At 34.3% G+C, this 9,620-nt stretch overlaps 1 pseudogene; it reads left to right on the top strand.

Moving 5' to 3' along the window:
- Positions 1 to 326: 326 nt before the first annotated feature.
- On the top strand, positions 327 to 3,719 carry LOC119569267 (annotated as a pseudogene).
- The last annotated feature ends 5,901 nt before the right edge of the window (positions 3,720 to 9,620 follow it).

Below are 9,620 nucleotides of genomic sequence, written 5' to 3'. Positions count from 1 at the left end.
ATATATTATATATATATATATATATATATATTATATGTATATAGAGAGCCAAAATTGTTCAAATTAATCATTAGGATCTTTTAGTAACATTTACCAAAAAATGTCAGGAAATTTGTATCTGACACAAACAATAAGTGACATGTCTGCAAAAAAAGGAAATCCATTAACATGCTCTATGGTTTTGATGGGCTGTGAGGTGTATTAAAGTGTCATTTTTTATTGCCATGTGTCAACAGTTATCACCAGATTTGTTAATTGTTAATCAACACTGCCCAGTGGTATCATACATCTCTTAGGCTACATAATGCGAATTATTCATCACAAAAATGGAATGTGCACTTGTCATGGTAAATGATGTCACATTAAGTGTTCTAAGTATTAGGATCATTTTAGAAATGAGACTTGAATTATGAGTGGAAAGTTACTATGCTGAATCCTGAAGCTAAGAATATGCTCTACATATTTACAGATTCCCAAGTATATGAAAGATAAGTGGGTAGAATGCCCAGGAGATGTTGGGAAGCTCAGAATTAACAAGTATGTATAATGACATTCATTTTTTCTTCTTTCTTTTGGTGTATCAGTCAAATATGTAGATACACTCTCTTATTTACATTTTCATGAGCTGTGTGATTAAATGAATTTTAATTTTGTTTTTATTTAGGGCCCAGGAAAGGTACCAACAGTTACGTTCAAGTCTGCAGAAAACTTGATGGATAGCAAGACCCCAAGAGAACACAAATTCATTTTACACAGTGTAAAAGAACAAACTTTAGGGGTGTTTTCACATACAGTCTGTAAGTATACACTGTAGCTGTTTATACCTGATATAGTTCCAACAGTATTTGATATGGTTATTTTATGTGTTGTGAATTTTTTAATGAACAGTTCTACTCATTTCAGCCAGTGGAAGCAGTGATGCTGTGGTTCCAGAGACAGAGAAACTATTTATGGAAGGGCAGGTCATCCAGAAATTTGAGTGTCAGCCAGTTGGTTAGTGGTCTTATCAACTTTAAAAATATTATCCAGGTATTGGATATAATGTATCTAATAAAACCTTGGCAAAAAAGTGTAAAATGCATAGTGTTGAATTGTTATTATGAAATAATGACTTGGAAGTATAGATCTAAATTTTTATTTATCTTTTTTTTTTTTTTTTTTTTTTTTTTTTTTTTTTTTTTTTTTTTTTTTCAGTGGATACATATTACTTGAACCAGAAGCGAGAAGCAGTAAAGAAGGCAGCCCAGCCATGTCGCCAGTCGATGTTTATCTCGAGGCCTGTCACAGTCTACCGCCCTATTGCGGCTCACAAGCATACTGTAAGTTAGTTACTTATTAAACTGTATTTTACATAACTCTTATCCATATTAATTTATATGTTTAAATTACTTGTTTTGCAATGGGAGCCCCTAATTTATATACATTTCTCACCCTATGAAGAATGGGATTTAATCAGTATGTATCTGATAATAGTGATGTTTAAGAGTACCATAATTTTTTTGTTTGTTAAATGATCTCTTGCAAGAGTAATGGTAAGTTACAAATATAAAAAAGCTGTATAAGTTAATGAAATGCTGTGGGAATATTAATGTTCACTTTTTTTGTTTTGTTTTGTTTGTAAAATGTGTTTACACATAGATGGTTCCACAAGTGGTCAGCCACCAAGGGGGTCAGTCAGTAAACCAAGTGACCTCACCTGATTTCCTTTTCCTTGAGTTTCAGGGAGAATATTTATTTTCTAAATGTGTTAATATCAATGTTTTTATCACTATTGGCAATATGATTATTATAATGTTATTAACATTACAAATAGTATGTAAACAAAAAAGTTATTGCAAAAATAAAGGTGAAGGGCACAGGTAAGATAAGTTAAAATAAGACTTGTAATGACTTCTTGGTGATTGAGAACCATCTATTTGTTAACACATTTTTAAAAAACTAAACTCAGAGTATGCATGGTGTTTATTTATATACCATCCCTATCAACTTTGGTTACTTAACTAAAGAGCTATCAGATTTATAAGAAAAAGGTACATTCAGCCATACATATTTACATATTTATTTCTCTTTGCAGTTTCTAAAACGGTTCTCTAGCAAAGTCTATCTCCACTATTTAAGTCTATCTCTATGTACAAACTAATCTCGTGGAGAATTTTGGCAGTATTTTAGCAGGCAGTTATGTAATGTGTTTTCTACGCACACAAACTTTTAGCCTAAAGACTTGCACAATTGCAATATGATATGCTCAATTTACATAATGTTGATGCAGCAGTATTATGTAAGCAAACATATATGCAATAAGAGGTACATTATTATACAACATGTTTTTATGTTTATAAATGTTGAATAATATTTATAGTAAAGTCCTTCTTATTAAACATTGAAATGTTATGGAGAACCATTCAAATGTTCGCCCCAAAGGTGTGAATGTGCACCTGGCTTCAAACTACATGAATTTCTTTCAGACGAGTTACCAAAAACAACTCTAGAACCTGCAGAGGGCATCATCACCGTTTTCCATGCCTTTTTGGGCCTATTTATTGAAGTTCATTAACTCACTTTGTCATCCTCAGTGGCACACTAGCCCCTTTTTCTGTTAATTTTTGCATTTCCACTTGTAAACATAATCTAATATTCTAGAATATTCTCTTTACAATTTAGTAGTCACTTCCAAACTATTTTTTTTATCAAAATAATGTAATGTGTGTGTGCGTGTGTTCATGTTATTCCTAGGTTCCTCTTTGGTGCTATGATTGTATTTTTGGGAGCAGTGGTACTTTGTAATATGTTTGGGCCATTATCATACAGAAAATTGATAAGGAAAAGCAAAAATTTATGGAAAAAGTGCTTGTGTGATCAGGCCTTAAGCAGTGGCACAACACTCCTCTAAAGGCACCATTGTAGAAGATATCAGATTTTAATAACCACTGAAAGAGGAAGGAGAGATACCACATAGTCAATTTGTCTTGACTGATTTTTTTAAGTTTTGACTATGATTTCCAGATCAAGCCACTCATATCACAGGGGGGGGAACATTTGAATGACAGGTAGGGTACAAGTTTAGTGTTAGAATTAATCAGTGATTTTTAGATTAATATAATTTTTAAATATAACTGGTTTGCCTTTTTCTTACTAGATTGAGGTAGAAGAACGTAAGAAAGCTGAGGGTTAAAAAGGCTCGTGATGATAAGGACAAAGTCATGGAAATGCTCTTTGCTGCCTTTGAAAAACATCAGTACTATAACATCAAGGATCTGCAGAAAATTACACGTCAACCAATTGTAAGTTTTTTACATGTATATTTTGAAGAAATAAAACTATTTTGCCATTTCTGGAGAAAGGTTCCCTTTACATGTACAAAATTAAATTTCAATACCAGTATACTGTTCAGTCTTTCTAAAGATTCAACGCTTTCTAAAACAAGTTAGAATTACTTCATATAGTACGAGACATGATGATGCATTCTTATGTAGAATATTAAATAGAAATGTCATTTAAAAATATTTGCTTTCACTTTAACAGTGGTCATAATGAACATTCTTTTTTTTTTTTCTTTCATCAGACATATCTGAAGGAGATACTGAATGAAGTATGTGATTACAATGTCAAGAACCCTCACAGGAAACATGTGGGAATTAAAGCCGGAAGTACCGGCATTATAAGGCTGACGAGGTAGAGGCTGCAGATGATCCTAATAGTGACTAAGGATTTGAACTTCGCTAAGGCATTTCTTATCATGAGGCTCATCGTGATGAACTCCCATCTCATGCCATGGTTTCATTTTTTGTGTTATGGTATATACAAAGAGTGGTACCTTTGTTTTTATTGTCTTTGGAGTAGGAAGAAAAAATATTATTATTATTTTTTTTTTTATCTATTACTTTCTGGTAAATTTTTTTGATGCAGGTATAATTTTTTTTTTTTTTTTTTTTTTATAATAATAATAATAATATGTACACATTTACTATTGATTTTATAAAGATTGAATTTGTGTAAGATTCCTACATGTAGCTCCTCCATGTCAAACGTTGTCCATTTCAAAGTATTAGGCTGTGGTATGATTTTTTAAAATAATTTCTGTGGTAATACTTTTACAGCAAGGGGTTTTAGCCTATAGAAATGTTTGAAATTATTATGACCTTTTCTAGATATAATAAAAAAGCAAGGTTTGTTGCTCTTCATATTTCCCTTGTTTAAATATGTATATAATGAAAATAATTTGATAAAGTTGTGAATTATCCTTCATGTTGTGCTTTTAAGGATTACAATGAAGTTCAGTAACTTTTATCACATGATCGTAATGTTTAAATCACTTGTACTCATTATTCACACTGAAATTCTCGTCTCATCGCAGGATTTTTTATTATTATTACTATTATTATTTTTATTTATTTTTTTTTATTTTTTTGTTATTATTATTATTATATTATTATTAGACTTTGTTCTTGATATGAAAGAAACCTTATATAACCAAATAATGAATTGTCCTCCAGACCACATCATCTGCCTTAATTTACAATTTCAGCAGTTTTTCTCCTCTTGCCAAGGACAGTTTGAATATAATTTTATGTATCTTGATGGGATTTTTCTAATCTTGATACATGACCTGGTTAGCTCAGAGTGGAGCCGAAGGAGAAGGAGAAGGAGAAGGAGGAGGAGAAGGAGGAGAAGAAGGAGGAGGAGAAGGAAAAGGAGAAAAGGAGAAGGAAAAGGAGAAGGAGAAGAAGGAGAAGGAGAAGGAGAAGGAGAAGGAGAGAAGGAGAAGGAGAAGGAGAGAAGGAGAAGGAAAGAGAAGGAGAAGGGAAGGAAAAGGAGAAGGAGAGAAGGAAAAGGAGAAGGAGAGAAGGAAAAGGAGAAGGAGAGAAGGAAAAGGAGAAGGAGAGAAGGAAAAGGAGAAGGAGAGAAGGAAAAGGAGAAGGGGAGAGAAGGGAAAAAGGAGAAGGAGAGAAGGAGAAGGAGAAGGAGAGAAGGAGAAGGAGAAGGAGAAGGAGAAGAAGGAGAAGGAGAAGGAGAAGGAGGAGAAGGTGAAGAAGGAGAGGTGAAGAAGGAGAAGGAGAAGAAGGAAAAGGAGAAGGAAAAATCTAGGTATTGTGACAATAAGTAACAATGCATAATTTTTTTTATATTTTTTATTATTCCATTTTCTGTAACACATCCTGCACCACTATTTTCATCCTTAGAGACTCTCCCAGGCAATGGCTCATGGATGGTACACCCCACCCTCATGTACTGGTGGAAGTAATACAGGTACCCTTTCTTGGAACTAGCTAAGTCAATCTCCCTCCAAGAGATTTGTGCACTCATGAGAGACATCCCTGTCACCCTCCACTTACCAACAATTTCCTAAAACAAGACATTCCTATCACCATTGCAATTTTTAAAAAGATATATATCACTCTCACCCAGTCCCAAAGGGACAGATAGGGATGAAAATAACTAGCATGAGGTAGGAGGATGTGCTGATAATTAAAGGCCAACATCAGGAAAGTATGAGTTTCTACAATAGAAAAACTGTCCTCTGTGGGAACTTTTATTTTCCAAATCATCTTTGTATACTCTGGATGGAGGCCAAAGGTAGTGTATTCATCAAAACATCAACAATAATTTCTCATCATCTTTTATAGCTCCTGCATATTAGTGCTTAGCTTTTACGGTTTTTTTCCAACCACAGGAAGGGTACCAAATACAGATGCCATTACAGAAACCATTGCTGCTGTGCAGAAGCTGGTACAAGAGAATTCCAGAATAACCACTTCCAAGTTAAGTTAGGCCTAAACTTTGAGAAAGGAAGCATCACTGCCATACTAAAGGAACTAAAGTGGCAAGGTGATGTGCCTGCTGGATTGACACACCTAAAATCTCTTTAAAAGTGTCTGGCAGTATAGTGATCCATACCAGCAATCAACCCAGCCAGCAGTGCCTCAACAACAGGTATAACCATTTCATGGTTTGCCGTTATTTCTCTGCTTGTGACGTCATCTACACTTGTGCCTACCAACTACCCTGTAAATATTGGTTTAGAATATTATTTGCCCAATCATCTGGATGGGGCCTAAGTTGCAAGATAATAGAGTAAGGTTTGCCAGTTCCTTCTCTTATATTCTGACTTCAGAATCCCTACTCGGGGAAAACTCAGTCAATGACCCATTGAGACTCAGCTGGCCTTAACAAAATTGGAGACTATGTCTCTAATTTCACCTCTTAGGTCTTGGATTGGCTGGATCAGTTTATCTTACCCAAGACAGCATGGCTTTGTTACTTGATAAACTTAGGATTTATCAGTATGATCCTGAAATGAAGTGGCTTGTTGCTTAGTGGATGTTTCTTGAAGATCCTCCCCCCAAAATTAACCCAAAGCTAACTGGGATAGCATGTACATACATGCCATGCCCACTGAGTTTGCTTTATTAACTGTTTTTACATATAGATGGCTACACTTGTACTAAGTCACCAATGAGCCAATTACAAGTACTGCCTGTCTTACCTCTTTACCCTTTTCCTTGATTTTCATTATCATTTTAATTTTTTTTTTCTTTTTCTTTTTCTTTTTTTACATTATCTTATATTGCTGTTACTAATGTCAATACCATTATAGTAATTACAATGTTTGTAATAAAAGTAACACCATAGATATTCACAGCATTAGTTAAATTCTGCCAATTTAAGGAAAGGTGAAATCAGGTAAGATCACAAGGTCTACTAATTGACTCCTTTGTGGCTAAGCACTTGCAGAGCCATCTATGTGCAGAGACATTTCACCAAGAATTTAAAAAATGAGCACAGCATTTTCCTGGTGACATGTAGTTAAAAAGTCCAGGAGTGTGGGAGAGGTGATGGTCATACTTTGACATGCATTGCTACATTGTCTTAGTTGTTCAAAATCAGCAGTGGAACTGCCCACAAGTTTCCAAGTGTCGTCTTCCAAAGCTGCTATAGAAGTTGCGAAAGAAGCAACCTATTACTGATGTAATTTTTTTTTTTTCTATGGACCTTTGTAGTATTTTTTTTTTTTTTTTTTTACTAACTAGTTAAAAAGCTATCTAACACAGAGGGTAATGGGCATTATATGTATTCTTCTCAATATCCTGACACTTTGGCCATAACTTGGCCCTTTCATAAGACAGCAGTGACATTAGGCAGTGGTAAATTTTACTGTTGTTTGCACATCAGAAAAAAAGGATATTTACTGGACTGACAGGTTTCATATTGGATACACATTCCCCTCAAGAAAGGGCTCTACACATCCCTAAAACAATTAAGAGGTGTGCCTACTTCTAAATTTATCATTGACTATGTAACAAATTCATTTTCTGACAACTGAATATTCATGAACAAGACAGACCTGCAAAAAAAATGAATATAAAGAATATGAATATATAACATATTTACATTCTGGAGGATGCAAATTTTGATCCTATAGTGGTATTGTGACCACAGTAATAAACATAGAAAAGGAAAACTGGAATAGGTTAGTGATAAATACTTGTTTGGACCATTGCCTTTAGAAAACCCATGAATAACAATGAACAAGTGGCAGTTTAATAATTTTCTATGGGATGAAGTTTAGGGTGAAAGCTTAGATATCTATAGTCATTCATGATCAGGCTATTTTACAACAAAAATTTATTCCAAGGGTAATAAACTAACTCATGAATGATAAGTTTTCTGGACATTTAAAAAAACAGCAGTTGGACAATCATAATATATATATACTTTCATATAAAAGCAACAAATGAAATCCTCTGAAAAATATATATTTTTTTAAGGAAATTGTGTCAACTTGGCCTCACTGAAATGTTTTAAAATCCCCTACTTTCAAATATTGTACATTATTATCAAGACAAATACTTCCTTTAAACTCTTATACTTGTATTTTTTGTTTAGAAAACAGAAAACCAAAAAATCTAAATTAAGATGCAAAAGGATTTATCAGGTCACAGATTTTCAGGAGGGAATGTGCAACTTAATAATAATAATTTTTTGGGCCCAGTAACCTATGAGAAATTTTGAATACCGATTTTTTCTTTGTTCATTAAATACTGCATAGGTAAGGAAAAACTTCATCCTTAAAGTTTCTATCAGTATATGAAGAGTTAGTATTTACCCTCTTTTCATGAACAGATGAACAATTTACTGCTATCATAAAGCTTAATTGTGGAGTCAATAATTTTTAATATAAATATTCTTTAAAAACTATGTCAAATATCAAAATAGCCTTGATTTAAGTTTAAGTTCTCTAGAAATTATATTTCACAGTGTTGGTGTGCAAACGTAATTTACGTTCATTTTCAAGAATCTTTGTACATTTCTTCACATCAGCAGTGAGATAGTTTCTCCACAACTTACACCAAAAAGATTGAAAAGAAAATTGAAGAAGTCAGAGAAATTTGTCATAAAAATTCCCAACTTCTGTTTGTCTACCCCTCCTTTTTCCCTTATTTTTTATTTCACTAAAGCTAAATTTGGTTCATGGTATTTCAGGAGCTTGATTTCACATAATGGAAAATTAATATAAATACATATAATGCAGCAAGCCTTTACCATACAAGACAATACAACATGTATCTACTTGTACAAATAATACAAAGACAATAATACATCAGATCTAATAGAAGGTAAAATGTATGGTGGAGGACTTTGGGAGAGAATAAGAAGGGTAGGTAATGGCTACATGAAATATGACATAAAGCAGGGGTCTTCACATTTTTTCATCACAACCTGGTTTGATTTTGTACACTACCTTCACAACTCAGTATGTCCATTCTAACATATTTGTACGCAAGTGTCCCTCCTATCCCCAGACTCATTTGCTCTCACACTCCCCTCCATCATCATCGTCATCGTCATCATCGTCATTGTGGTCATCATCATCATCATGTGGTGATCCACTGAAGATGAGCATGTGACCCGGTACTTGGTGTGACCCATACTTTGAAAACCCTGCCACAAGAAATTACTATTTCACACTCACACAAAGTCCCATTCACAACACACTCACACAAAGTCCCATTCACAAGAAAGAGGCAGGAAACATTAACTATATTGTTGGCTCTGGTAGAGAGAGGTCTAAGGGAACTGGGGAATAGGGATATACCAGTGGATACACATTTCTCACTTATAATGCAAAAAAAAAAGTGTGGGGAGGATGCTAGTTTTTGAAACTGGCCACAGATGACATAGCAAGCCATAATAATGATGAATAGGACTGGTGGGGGTTAATTCATTCATGACAGGAGCTCCCACTTCCTTACTGAACCACAGGATGGGTGTGTGCGGAGTCAGCTGCATGAGGGAAAAATTAGAAGCCTGGGAACCATATAGTTACCCTGCTCTCTATGCTCTTGGCTGCAGCTGAAATGGTTCATTAGTTAATGAGGCTAAAGAAAGCCTACCTGAGAGCTTTCTCCTCAGTGACTGCAGCTAGCAAAAGAGACAGAGATAGATCATCCTGCTATTAATGGGGTAACCATTGCCTTTTGTTTTAGTTTGAAGAGAGAGACAAATAAAACACTCTGTGCACTCACTATGTCAATATAAGTAGTTGTGGAGGTCCTCTGCAGAAATACCATGTCATTCTTCGGCTGTCAACAAATCATGTCTGCACCGTCTGAAGAATTTAA

The sequence above is a fragment of the Penaeus monodon genome, unplaced genomic scaffold (genome assembly GCF_015228065.2).
Source record: "Penaeus monodon isolate SGIC_2016 unplaced genomic scaffold, NSTDA_Pmon_1 PmonScaffold_13762, whole genome shotgun sequence".
NCBI classification, from domain to species: Eukaryota; Metazoa; Arthropoda; class Malacostraca; order Decapoda; family Penaeidae; genus Penaeus; species Penaeus monodon.
This window is presented reverse-complemented; position numbering and strand designations above follow the sequence as displayed.